General features: G+C 48.9%; 1 protein-coding gene across 1 annotated transcript in view; it reads right to left on the bottom strand.

The window, feature by feature from the left end:
- The window catches only part of LOC138567599 (zinc finger protein 585A-like), an 80,974-nt gene that overhangs the window by 47,188 nt on the left and 20,068 nt on the right, over positions 1-13,718 (bottom strand). The window lies entirely within an intron of this gene.

Here is a 13,718-nt window from a genome sequence, read left to right as displayed (position 1 = left end):
TTTAAGGTGCCTGCCCTGCCCCCTCTGACAGGAGGCTATCACCGCACCGGGACACAAGGGAGCCGCTTCGCCCCCCACCACCAACCCGCAAACCAGGAGGACCTGCAGGAAGAGGGCCGGCGCTGAGGGAAGCGGGCAAGGAAATGTCCCAGATCCCACACGGCACCTCCTGGTAACGCCGCCCGCCCAGGCCTGCTCCCTCCTACTCCCGAGCGCTGGAGGCAACGCCGCAGATGGGCCCGGCGAAGACAATCCCCGCTCCCGCCCCGCGCCCCGGGTCACCAGACAAAGAAGGCCGGTAAGGGCCACTGACCCCACAACCCCCACCGCCCTGCCGAGCACGACAAACGTCGACGGCAGCCCAAGTAAGGAGGGGGGGGTAGCTTATTTACGCTACCCCCGGCTAGGCGAGAATCGCCGACACAAAATTGTTTTTTTTTATATATATATACCCGCCCTCCAATTCCTAAATCCCCCACAAATACCCTACCTCACCTGCACTGCACTACCACGCCCCGCTAGGCCCAGCACACTGAGGGAAGGCTTGGGAGCAGGCGACAGGACTGATACAATCACCAAGTCCTAACCGTCACCTGCCTCCCGAACCTTCCCTGAGCCCTTAAATACCCCCGGGAGGCGCTCTGCCCCCCACGGCCACTCGCTGTCCGTGTGCAGAGCCAAAAACTCCCCGGGGAGAAACGCTTCGCGTTCCCCCCGGGGCCCCCCTTTCCATCCAAGGAAGTCATAGAAATAGGTGAGTTAATTTCAGGTTATCTAATGGAAGAAGCCGGGGTGCAGACAGGGCCCTGGGTTTGATGGGGTTCTGAGAGTTAATTCCCCTCCTGTTCTGTCTGTTAGTCCCTGTGAGGTTGTGGCTGACACTTTTAAGTGTGTCCATTGATGTGCACGCTGTGAGCAGTATTCCGGTAACTTGTGACCAGCAGGAGCGTCTCCCTTCGTGCTCCTTGCTTCCCCTCATGACCTTGCCCTGGGGAAAAGAGGGCGGGTCTTGCCCTCTGATGCCACGTGCTGTCAATGCCACCGAAATGGAAGGGGACCCGGCTAGATGCTCCAAGCTAATCATCGAAACGATGATGATCACAAAGTTGCTGCTAAAAGCAATATAACGTTCTCACAACGTGCAAGTTGTCATCACTCTCAGACATCATTCAAAGGTGAGCAGTATGCCATTTTCCATGATACAACGAAGAGGAAAATCTACATTTCTCTTGCGTCACTGGCAGTGTTCAGCCTTAACATCTTTCCGTACTCGGCCGTAGAATAGGTTGGACACACATTACACCAGTTGGTTCCAGCAAAGAATAGTTCAGGAATAGATAAACGTACACATCAGATTACAACATAAACTAAGCACAGTAATTGTTATGTTTAATAATTAAAACTAACAACAGTTGTGGCTAGAAAATACTGCTTTGGAATTGACTGTAAACCGAGATCCAGTTGTATGCCCAGAATGTGAAAGCCCACCTGCTGAGAACAGGCCAAATAACCTCTTCCACGGTACCCACTCTAAAAGGTCTACAATCACATGCTAGCTGGCTGTGCCTTACTAGATGAGAACATTAAATTTCAGTATCAGTGAGGACCTACCTACAGGACAGCCCACCACTGAAATGCTAGACACTATATGAATAAGAATACAAACAGCAAACTCAGACATGTTTCTGCCTTGGGTGGGATCAGTGTGGTATGGCTGTGGCGCAGTGTCTTCCTAGGCACAGAGAGTAAGGGATTCACGTTTGGATTAAACTTGTTTTATAGAAAACGTTTTTATTTTTAAAAAAAATAATAATAACTGAATGGGCAATGTACCAGGTTAAAATTTAAAAATATAAACTATATCGCAACTTTGGGCAATTGCAATGACGTCCTTTAATTCTACCACCATATTTAGTCCGGTTTCAGAATTGGATTACCCTCCTCTCAACCCCCCCCCCCCACCGCTTAATGATCTTTTACAAAAAATTCTCTGTTTTGTTAGATCTCTGTTAGATCTGGTTAGATCTGCTACAGAACAGGAGATATAAGCAATTATTTAGAGGGGGGCTAACCCGTAGTGAGTTAGCTAGCCCCCCCCCAACCAAAAAATGGACACAAATCGATGTCATTGGTTAGATATTCATTAGATCCGGTAAGATCAGGCCTTTTTCTTTTTTTGTTAGATCACACACAGGTGCTGAAAAATGTGGCTGCAAATGAGGGGGAGCTGGTCCCACTGCCACAACATTTTGGTGAAAAAGTAATTAATTTCAACACATATTCATTAGATCCGGCAGGATCAACCATTTTTAATATTAGATCCGCTACAGAACAGGAGTTATAAGCAATTATATAGAGGGGGGCTAACCCGTAGTGAGTTAGTTAGCCCCCCCAACCAAAAGGTTGACTGACACAAATGTATGTAATTTGTTAGATAGTCGTTAGAGCCAGTATGATCAACCATTTTCAACGTTAGATCTGGTACAGAACAGGAGTTATAATCAATTATTTAGAGAGGGGGTGACTAACCAGTAGTAAGCTAGTCACCCCCAATGAAAAATAGTACAAAAATGCATGTCATTGGTTAGATATTCGTTAGTTACGGTAGCATCAACCATTTTTAACATTAGATCTGCTATGGAACAGGAGCTATAAGCAATTATTTAGAGGGGAGCTAACCCGTAGTGAGCTAGTTGCCCCCCCCAACCAAAACATTTACAGAAATCGATGTCATTGGTTAGATACTCATTAGATCTGGTAAGATGAGGCTTATTTTTTATTACATCACACACAGGCGCTAAAATATTTGGCTGCCAAAGAGGGGATAAGGAGGTATGGTTGTTGAACCGGCCAATCCAGGCGAGGAGATACGAGCAAGCCTGCAGGCGTGACAGATTCCTCTCCAACGCCATCCAGTGTGAGAGGCTCACAACACATCACTGGAATTCTAGGCAAGAATGGTGGCATATTGACTACTCAGGATGAAATTAATAACGAATTCCACCAATACTATAAAACCCTATACTCCAATAGTGACATGGGACGAGCTGACTAGCTACCTTAACAACATCCCTCTCCGATCGCTATTCAACGAATTGCAACTAGTACTCAACAGCCCAATCTCTGTAGACGAGGTGACTGAGGCCATCATAGCCCTCCCGTTGGGGAAGGCTCCTGGCCCTGATGGCATAGGAATAGAATTGCACAAGGAGCTCTGTCAAACCCTGGCGCCCAAATTCTTAAACATCTGGGATGAGTCCTTACATACTGGAGGGCTCCCCCCATCGCTATCTGAAGCCATCATTACAGTGTTGCTTAAGCTGAACAGACCAGCCTCGGACATGGCCTCTTATAGGCCATTATCTTTAAACAACATCGATACCAAAATATTTGCCAAAATACTATCCGCCCGACTCCTTCCTTTTATGTCAACACTGATCCACCGGGATCATTCCGGCACCGTCGTCTGCGTTCAACCAGCACAGACTCTTCTGTATCATATCTCAATTAGATCCAGAGACCAGGGCTGTGGCTGCTTCATTGGACGCAGAGAAGGCCTTTGATTCTGTCTCCCGGAAGTTCCTCTTTGCGGTGCTTTGGAGGATGCAACTTGGTGCCCAGTTCCTTAAATTCATAAAGGTGTTATACACCAACCCAACTGCCACAGTGCGCACTAATGGTAAGTTGTCCCCCATTCCTGTTGGGTCGTGGCACGAGACAGGGATGTCCATTCTCTCCTCTTCTCTTTGCCATGACGATTGAACCTCTTGCATGTGTTATACGACAGAAACGTAGCCACAGGGGACTCCACATAGCGGACCCCCCACAAATAATATCCCTATATGCCGATGACACGTTGATGTATATACGAAACCCATATCAAAATATGGCTCAGCTACTAGATAAAGTATGTAGATTCACTAAGCACTCAGGATACCGCATCAACAAAGCTAAATCAGAGCTCTTCCCACTGACAGACAGGACGCAGATCCCGACCGACTTGATAGGGTTCAGATGGGTCCCGAAAACATTAAAGTACCAGGGCATATTGGCCTCTCGAGCACACCGCTCCTTACTGGTAGACAACCACGAGGCTTACTTAGACTCTCTCTCTCGGTGAAGCTACAACTATGGGCAAGTTCCCATGTCAATATACGGCAGACTTTCAATGCTTAAAATGATCATAGTGCCAAAGATGATATACTACTTCTGCAATATCCTGGTATGGCCAGGGTATGCCTTCTTTGACAAGCTGTGCTCAATGACAATTCAATACACCTAGGGATCGGGAACCCCCATGGATGAAATGGGAGGGTTTGACTGAGCCATTTGAACAAGGAGGCCTGATGGCACCTGACTTTGACCTTTACTACATTGTATCACAGGCGCAGTATGTGGGATACTGGTACACTTCACGCGACACCCCATTACATCTAGTTCTTGAAACATATAGTGCCCTCCCTGTTAGGAAAGATTTCATATTGTAGGTAATTTTCCTTCCATGTGGCAACCCCCAAACTTTTCGCTGTTGTTTTACACCCTCATCTAGACTTTGCCAGAGAAGCGCAGCCTTCCGCCGCACTCCTCTGGGCTTTCGCTCCATTCTTACGGGGAAACTGACATGCCCTTAAGAGAGTCAGTACCGGGAAACGTTGTTTTCCGTAGTTCTTTTCTCATGTTGCAGCTTTCGCGCAACATGGCACAAGAGGGCACTGTAAGCTAAGTTACTGCACTCTTGGGTCTCTAGTCATTCTACAGGCCCTAGAAACTCTCAATGGATTTATAACGAACTGTGCAAGTATGTCACGGACGGGACTGGTGGCAGCGATCGTTTCTTTGTGTTTTCAACTCCATTTTGCCCTGTTAACCGCGCTTCTCGCGTTTGGCCAAAATGGGTGGCGTGGCTTCCAAAATGGCCAGGCCACGAGGTTCTTTGTCCTGTCCGCTGACTGTCTTGCCCCTTCACCTTCCCCAGGTCGAGCCGACCTGGGGCCATCCTTATTTGGGCATGTACTTTCCCGCGAAACACAGATGCTTTCGCAGGCTTCTACAGACCTGTTGTGAGCCTCCGGGATGTGGGCTGGGATGTCTGGTCCCAATACACATCCTGGGTGCCAGAGAGTCTAGTGTGTCTTGAATGCCTGGGACCACCGTGGTCCGTGATAGGTCCACGTATGATGTGAGTGTTTTGTGAGCAGATCTCCCATTGGGCCCTCTCCGTTTTGGCACGAAAGGAACCCTGGATAAGAGGAGGCTGGAAACACCACTAACATGCCGATCTCCTGAGTTCTCATGAACAAAGGATAAGGAGCCAAGTATCCTGCAACTAAGAAGCTGAGTCGAGGAATCGCTGGTGACCCGCTGAAGGACCCTTTAGAATAGTGGGAACAACTATTCTTGGCATCTTCACCAACTCCTGTATGTAAGCCTTTGGAAGCGTCCCTGGGCCATCCAGCGAACTGACCAGCCTACACAGGAACCTTGCTCTGTTAACCGCCATCTGGCTGCTGCTGAAATCCGAGCCCTCGACACTCTCACACGATTCGTACACTTGGCGTTCCCAGGTCTGAAGTGAGAAGTGTACATTGGGCCTGGAATACAAGCGGCTGCCGAATTGCCCTGCTGAGATAACCATCTGTGCGTGTCCGCTGCGTTTGGGACACCCTCGACCCTGACTTCTGCTGCCGCGGAATCTACATGGCGCTGAGACGTCCATCTGATCGCATCTGAACCTGCCAGCGAAGAAACTAACTCGGAGAAGCCTGGGTCTGCCTGCATCGGGGACCGGTGTGTAGTCAATACCCTGAACCGGTCTCCCTCATGCAGAAGCCTGTGGCTTTCCTCCGTTGTTGAAAAGCAGCACCCCTTTCTCCGTACTCGCGCCCTGCTTCTGCCCACAAGTGGAGGCTGCGCTTGAGTAGCGGAGGTCTGTTCGCCATTGTTTGTTCACCTCTCTGAACTGCCTGATTTCCCCGAAGAGACACTCCTTGGCCCGTTGGCACCCGTGTGTGCAGGTACTTTTGAGAACAAGGCTCCACTCTTCGTAGGGCTCGGACTTCCTTCTAGTTAGGTGGTCTCTGATGTCGAACTGGGCCTAACGATTACTTGCACTGCCTGTTTTCCTCCCCATCTAGGCGGTCTGCATATTTTGTGCTCCTAACTCGTTAGACCCCTCGGTCTTGTATATATATTGTATTGATTGTGATGTGTTGGTTTACTTGAGTTTTATCGTGATTCTTTAGTATGGTCGATGTTACAAAGGCCTTGTAATAAATGTGTCTATATTTTTAATATAACACCTGCCTGGAGTAATTTGTAAGCGTCCTTGCTTTGTGTGTTCATTGCGGGCTTTTAGTCACCCTCCCCCCCCTCTTGAGACCTAGTCTTGACCGCAGCCATCGCTACCCTGATTGGTCTGGCTTGTCCATAGGTTACCCTGTTCCAAGAAACAAGGCTGGCCTTCTGAACCTCTGCTCCTCCAGGACAGAGTTCAGAAATCCATCTTAACAAATTGATGTACAGCGGTGGGATACGACTGAAGGTATCCAGTGTTGCACACGAGCAAAGGCATTTCAAGTTATTCCTACCAGGACACGTAGTGACGTAGTATAACTTTTAAAAAGCCATAGTCCTATCTAACAGTATGGAAACAGGTACCTTGTTAACTTTAAATGCTTCTAAATCCGAAACATTGAAAAAGATGTGTGCTGAAAGAGGTGTCTCCTCGCAAGGCACAAAAATGGAAATGATCCAAAGAATCATGGCGTGGCAAGAAGCTCAGCTTGACGCTATAGCTTCCGAGGACAGTGCAGAAGGAGGTAAGGCTGCTCTCACTGGTAGAACTGACAGTTCTGCCGCTGCACTGGTCCACCGCGACCATGAGGACAGGGAGGATGAAATGTCCAATGTTTCCTCTGCGAGTGTCGATGGGGAGGCCATGCTTGAATTCAAGAAGCAAGAGCTGCTGTTTAGGCAGAAGGAGCTTGATTTCAGTATGGCCAAACTAAAAATCGAACAGGCAGAAAAACAGAAAGACAGGGATCACCAGTTGGAACTAGCCAAGCTTCAAGTTGCCAATGGATCCAAGGGTCCTGGACATGGGTCTGGGGCCTCCTCTCATCCAAGGTCAGTGTGTATGAGGAAAAGAATGACATTATGGACTAGCTGAATACATTTGAGTATGCATGTGAAGTTCAACAAATTGACAATGCTAATAAAATTGCCTGGTTACTCAGCAGACTGCCCCATTCTGGCTGCAGTGCCATTATGGAAATGTCGAAGGCTGAGCGAGCAGATTTTGCAATCTTGAAGCAAACTCATTTTAAAGTTTGGAAAGACTCCTGCCCAATATTTAAAATGATTCCGAGAGTATAAGAAAAAAGAAGGTGGTACTTGGGTATCTTCCAAATCCTTAAAAAACTTGACTGGCTGGGTCGAAGGTTATAAGGTTTCTACCTTTGAAGGTATGATAAGTCTTGTCATGCTGGAACATATTTTTGCATCTTCTTCCCCTGAGCTTAAGCAGCATTTGGCAGATTCAAAGGAGATAGATCCTAAGAAGCTTGCCATTGCAGCAGATTTATGGGTGTCACATCGAGTGTCCCATAAGGACAAAACTCATCCTGGTAAGCAGGAGGAAGGGAAAAAGTCCAAAGATACGGAGGGTGGGGAATCTGATAAATCTTCTTCTCAAAAGGGCCACAAAAAGAAAAATAAGGGTAAGACACAAGAGAACTCACAGGGTAGTGGAGGTCAGCCTCCGAAACAGAACTCTGGTTTTAGTAAGCCTCCCTATGTAAACAGACCCAATGAATCTTGGTTTGCTTGTGGAGCAACTGACCAATTGAAGGGGGATCCCCGGTGTAAGGTTAAACCTTTGGGGGTCCACTCCGCTAATCTGGCCTTCTCCTCCTACGAGGAAGAAGAGATTACAGGAGCATCCTTCTCCTCAGACTCCTTCCCCAGTGGGATAGAAGCTGAGGTAGTTTTAGTTTCCCTGGGTTCCTGGGAGCTAAAGTTGCAGAGGCTTATGCTAGGATTCCAGATAATACCAAGCACTACTTTAAAGACAGTGTGCTGATCAATGGAGTCGATACTCCAGCTCTTAGGGATAGTGGGTGCAGTCGAACTGTAGTGGATTCTACTTTGGTAGACTCAGAGGAAGTTGCCAGAGCTACTCTGATGCCCACTAAATTGGCTGACGGCTCACCTCGCATGTTTCCAGTAATACCTGTAAATCTTACTCTCAATGGCAGCAGTCAGGATTCCAGTGAGCATTCAGAGGAACGTCCCAGGAAAGGTCTTGTTGGGCAACGATCTCAGAGCTTTAGGGCTCGTGGGAGACACTGCTGACAGACCCTTCACACAGTCTCAAACACGGGCAGCATTGGCCAAGACCAATGCACTGCCCCAGCCAAAGGGGAAACCCAAGGCTAAAGGAGTAAAGAAACCAAAACGAGGGAAAGAAAATATTCCCTCGAACTCACCTACCACTGCGGTGGAGGAAGTTGGTCAATCTCCCGGACCTGATGAGGAGGCAGCGATACCTGAATTATTTGACCCCAATGACCATCCTGAACTAAAAGACTTCTTAGTAGAAGGTGGTCCTGACAGGGAAGAGTTCAGTAAAGGCCAACGTGAGTGCCCATCTCTGGAAGGCCTAAGGAGACAGGCCTGCTCCCAGCTTGAGGAAGCTCTCCTGGGAAGCATCGGATTTATTTGGAAGGTGGACTCCTGTACAGTGAGCCCACAGAGTCTACAGAAGGAGACCATAGGAGGTTGGTGGTTCCCCTTGCTGAAAGACCCTTCCTCCTGCAGCTCGCACATGAAGTGCCCCGTGCTGGTCACCTTGGTATTAAGAGGACCAGGCAAAGGTTATCCATGCACTTCTACTGGCCCCAGATGGGGGTGCAAGTAGAAAGTCACTGCAGGAGTGTGCCTCCTGCCAGTTATCTGGTAAGAGTGGCTCAACAATCCAAGCTCCATTGGTACCACTCCCAGTTGTGGGAATAACATTCGAAAGGGTAGGGATCGACATCGTTGGTCCCCTTTGACCCGCTAACATCCTCAGGCAATAGGTTTATCCTGGTGCTGGTCGACCATGCTACCAGATATCCTGAGGCCATCCCATTGAAAACTGTAACTGCCAAGTCAGTTGCAAAAGCGTTACTTGGCATCTTTACTAGGGTTGGCTTCCCTAAAGAAGTTGTGTCTGACAGAGGCAGCAACTTTATGTCAAAGTATATGCAGGCTATGTGGAAGGAATGTGGGGTCACCTACAAGTTCTCTTCCGCATACCACCCCCAGACCAATGGTCTGGTGGAACGGTTCAACAGAACGTTAAGGGTATGATTGGGGCTCTGGAAGAACCTCAAAGAAGAAAATGGGATCTTCTTTTACCATGCTTACTGTTTGCCTACCGAGAGGTACCACAGGAGGGTATTGGCTTTAGCCCCTTCGAACTTCTGTGCGGGGACCCTTAGCCATAGTCAAGGAGGGATGGGAGATGCCCACTCCCCCTATTACTACCAACGTAGTAGTCTATGTGTTAGGGCTCAGAAAACGGATGGTACTTCTGATGGGTCTGGCTAGTGACAAGTTGAAGGCAGGACAAGCGCTGGTGAAACATTGGTATGACTAGAACGCTTCCCTCATCAACTTTACACCTGGTCAGCAGGTCCAGATCAGGAATCCCATAAGGCCTAGAGCTTTACAGGACAAATGGTCAGGCCCTTACACAGTGGTGGAGCCCCTGGGTGAGGTCAACTATTTAGTGGACCTTGGAAAGCCTGGACAGGCTCCAAACGTGTTCCACGTAAATAGGCTGAAGGCTTTCGTCCCAAGAGTCGAAATCGCAGCACTGCTACTGGCTTCAGATGTTGAGGAAGAGGAGTTTGAACCTCTCCCCGACCTGTTCCAAAGCGGTCCTTCAGATAGCTCCTTTAAGGGTGTCCGAGTGGCCCCTCACCTGACTTCTGATCAGCAGGCTGAGGTGAAAAGTTTGCTTAGGCAATTTTCCCCCCTGTTTTCGCAGTCTACTGGTTTGACACCTTGGTGCAAACATAACATAGACACAGGAGACAGCGTTCCTACCAAAAGTAGAGGATACAGGATGCCAGACAAAGTACGGTCTTACATTAAGACAGAGGTCAACAAAATGTTAGATCTTGGGGTGATTGAACCCTCTAGTAGTCCTTGGTCCAGCCCTGTGGTTTTAGTTCCAAAAGCAGGCACTTCTGAATTGAGGTTCTGCGTGGATTACAGGGCTCTGAATGCTGTCACCAAGACAGATGCACACCCCTTGCCTCGAACAGATGAGCTGGTGGATACCTTGGGTGCCTCCAAGTACCTCATCACGTTTGACCTCACTGCGGGCTATTGGCAAATAGCCTTAGCAGAACATGCCAAGGAGAAGACAGCGTTTTCCACTCCAGACGGTCTTTACCAATTCAGGCTAATGCCGTTCGGGTTGAAGAATGCACCTCCCACTTTCCAAAGGCTTGTGAATCATGTGTTGAATAGGTTGGATGAATTCTGTCTTGCATATCTGGATGATATAGCAGTTTTCAGCGCCACCTGGGAAGACCATGTGAAACACCTCGAGATTGTGCTACAGGTTCTTCAGAAAGCACACTTGACCATAAAGGCTAGTAAATGCCAGATTGGACAAGGCTCAGTGGTTTACCTTGGACATGAAGTAGGTGGAGGAAGGATACAGCTTCTTCCCAGTAAAGTACAAGCAGTACAAGACTGGCCTACCCCCACTACACAGACCCAAGAGAGAGCCTTCTTAGGACTCACGGGGTATTACCGCAACTTCATGGCAGATTATGGTACCATAACTGCCCCTCTGACTGCCCTCACCACTCCGAAGAAACCCAAGAAGATAACTTGGACCGACGAGTGTGAGAAGGCCTTCAACGGCTTAAAAGACTCCTTGTGCCAGGCCCCTGTCCTCAGGCCCCCTGATTATCAAAGACCTTTTATTGTGCAGACAGATGCCTCTGACACTGGGATAGGAGCTGTACTATCGCAAGTAGATGAGAAGGGTAAGGAACACCCTATTGGGTTCATTAGTCGTCAGCTTAAGGACAGAGAGCTCTGATGGTCCACAGTAGAGAATGAATGCTTCTCTATTGTGTGGGCCCTACGGAAGCTGAGGCCCTACCTCTATGGGACCAACTTCACTGTGCAAACTGACCATAAGCCCTTAAAGTGGCTGATGAACATGAAGGGAGAGAATCCAAAGTTGCTTAGGTGGTCCATAAGTCTACAAGGCTTTGACTTCACTATTGAGCATAGGCCAGGTGTCCAACATAGCAATGCTGATGGTTTGTCCAGAATGTTTAACTGACCTGAACAAGAGACTCATCCAGGGGTGGATTAGTTCCCCCTGTCCTAAGTCTGGGAGGGGCGAGTGTTAGTAAAGATTTCATATTGTAGGTAATTTTCCTTCCAAGTGGCAACCCCCAAACTTTTTGCTGTTGTTTTACACCCTGATCTAGACTTTACCAGAGAAGCGCAGCCTTCCACCGCACTCCTCTGGGCTTTCGCTCCATTCTTACGGGGAAACTGACATCCCCTTAAGACAGTCAGTACCGGGAAACGTTGTTTTCCGTAGTTCTTTTCTCATGTTGCAGCTTTCGCGCAACATGGCACAAGAGGGCACCGTAAGCTAAGTTACTGCACTCTTTGGTCTCTAGTCATTCTACAGGCCCTAGAAACTCTCGATGGATTTATAACGAACTGTGCAAGTATGTCACGGACAGGACTGGTGGCAGCGATCGTTTCTTTGTGTTTTGAACTCCCTTTTGCCCTGTTAACCACGCTTCTCGTGTTTGGCCAAAATGGGTGACCTGGCTTCCAAAATGGCCAGACCACTAGGTTCTTTGTCCTGTCCGCTGACCGTCTTGCCCCTTCACCTTCCCCAGATCGAGCCGACCCGGGGCCATCCTTATTTGGGCATGTACTTTCCCGCGAAACACAGATGTTTTCGCAGGCTTCTACAGGCCTGTTGTGAGTCTCCAGGATGTGGGCTGGGATGTCTGGTCCCAATACACATCCTGGGTGCCAGAGAGTCTAGTGTGTCTTGAATGCCTGGGACCACCGTGGTCCGTGATAGGTCCACGTATGGTGTCAGTGTTTTGTGAGCAGATCTCTTAGTGGGCCCTCTCCGTTTTGGCGCGAAGGGGACCCTGGATAAGAGGAGGCTGGAAACACCACTACCATGTCGATCTCCTGAGTTCTCATGAACAAAGGATAAGGAGCCAAGTATCCTGCAACTAAGAAGCTGAGTCAAGGAATCGCTGGTGACCCGCTGAAGGTTTGGCACCCTGCACTGCTATCCTCCTGTGAGACCCCTCTGCCTCTGATTGAATGAGAAGGCCCGTACTGGCGCTTCGACCATTTAGAATAGTGGGAACAACTATTCTCGGCATCTTCACCAACTCCTGTACGTAAGCCTTCGGAAGCGTCCCTGGGCCATCCAGCGGACTGACCAGCCTACACAGGAACCTTGCTCTGTTACCGCCGTCTGGCTGCTGCTGAAATCCGAGCCCTTGACACTCTCACACGATTCGTACACTTGGCGTTCCCAGGTCTGAAGTGAGAAGTGTACATTGGGCCTGGAATACAAGCGTCTGCCGAGTTGCCCTGCTGAGATAACCATCTGTGCGTGTCCGCTGCGTTTGGGACACCCTCGACCCTGACTTCTGCTGCCGCGGAATCTACATGGCGCTGAGACGTCCATCTGATCGCATCTGAACCTGCCAGCGAAGAAACTAACTCGGAGAAACCTGGGTCTGCCTGCATCCGGGACCGGTGAGTAGTCAATACCCTGAACAGGTCTCCCTCATGCAGAAGCCTGTGGCTTTCCCCTGCTGTTGAAAAGCAGCACCCCTTTCTCCGTACTCACGCCCTGCTTCTGCCCACAAGTGGAGGCTGCGCTTGAGTAGCGGAGGTCTGTTCGCCATTGTTTGTTCACCTCTCTGAACTGCCTGAATTCCCCAAAGAGACACTCCTTGGCCCGTTGGCACCCACGTGTGCAGGTACTTTTGAGCACAAGGCTCCACTCTTCGTAGGGCTCGGACTTCCTTCTAGTTAGGTGGTCTCTGATGTCGAACCGGGCCTAACAATTACTTGCACTGCCTGTTTTCCTCCCCATCTAGGTGGTCTGCATATTTCGTGCTCCTAACTCGTTAGACCCCTCGGCCTTGTATATATATTGTATTTATTGTGATGTGTTGGTTTACTTGAGTTTTATCGTGATTCTTTACTATGGTCGATGTTACAAAGGCCTTGTAATAAATGTGTCTATATTTTTAATATAACACCTGCCTGGAGTAATTTGTAAGCGTCCTTGCTTTGTGTGCTCATTGCGGGCTTTCAGTCACCCTCATCCCTCTTGAGACCTAGTCTTGACCGCCGCCATCACTACCCTCATTAGTCTGGCTTGTCCAGAGGTTACCCTGTTCCAAGAAACTAGGCTGGCCTTCTGAACCTCTGCTCCTCCAGGACAGAGTTCAGAAATCCATCTTAACACTCCCGACTAATCTAAAAGCGATTATCCTAGCTGGCCACCACCAGGATACATGCTCATTCGACCTGGTCCGCACAACGGCCAACGGCTGGTCGAGACTCTTCAAGAGAATGGGGGTGGAAACACCATACTGTGGGTCGATCCCACTGTGATGATGCCCCGTCTTATGATAAAGATTTCC

The sequence above is a fragment of the Ambystoma mexicanum genome, chromosome 2p (assembly GCF_040938575.1).
Source record: "Ambystoma mexicanum isolate Mex_15411 chromosome 2p, UKY_AmexF1_1, whole genome shotgun sequence".
Classification (NCBI taxonomy): domain Eukaryota; kingdom Metazoa; phylum Chordata; class Amphibia; order Caudata; family Ambystomatidae; genus Ambystoma; species Ambystoma mexicanum.
The sequence above is the reverse complement of the archived record's forward strand: the minus strand, read 5'-3'. Positions and strand labels throughout refer to the sequence as shown.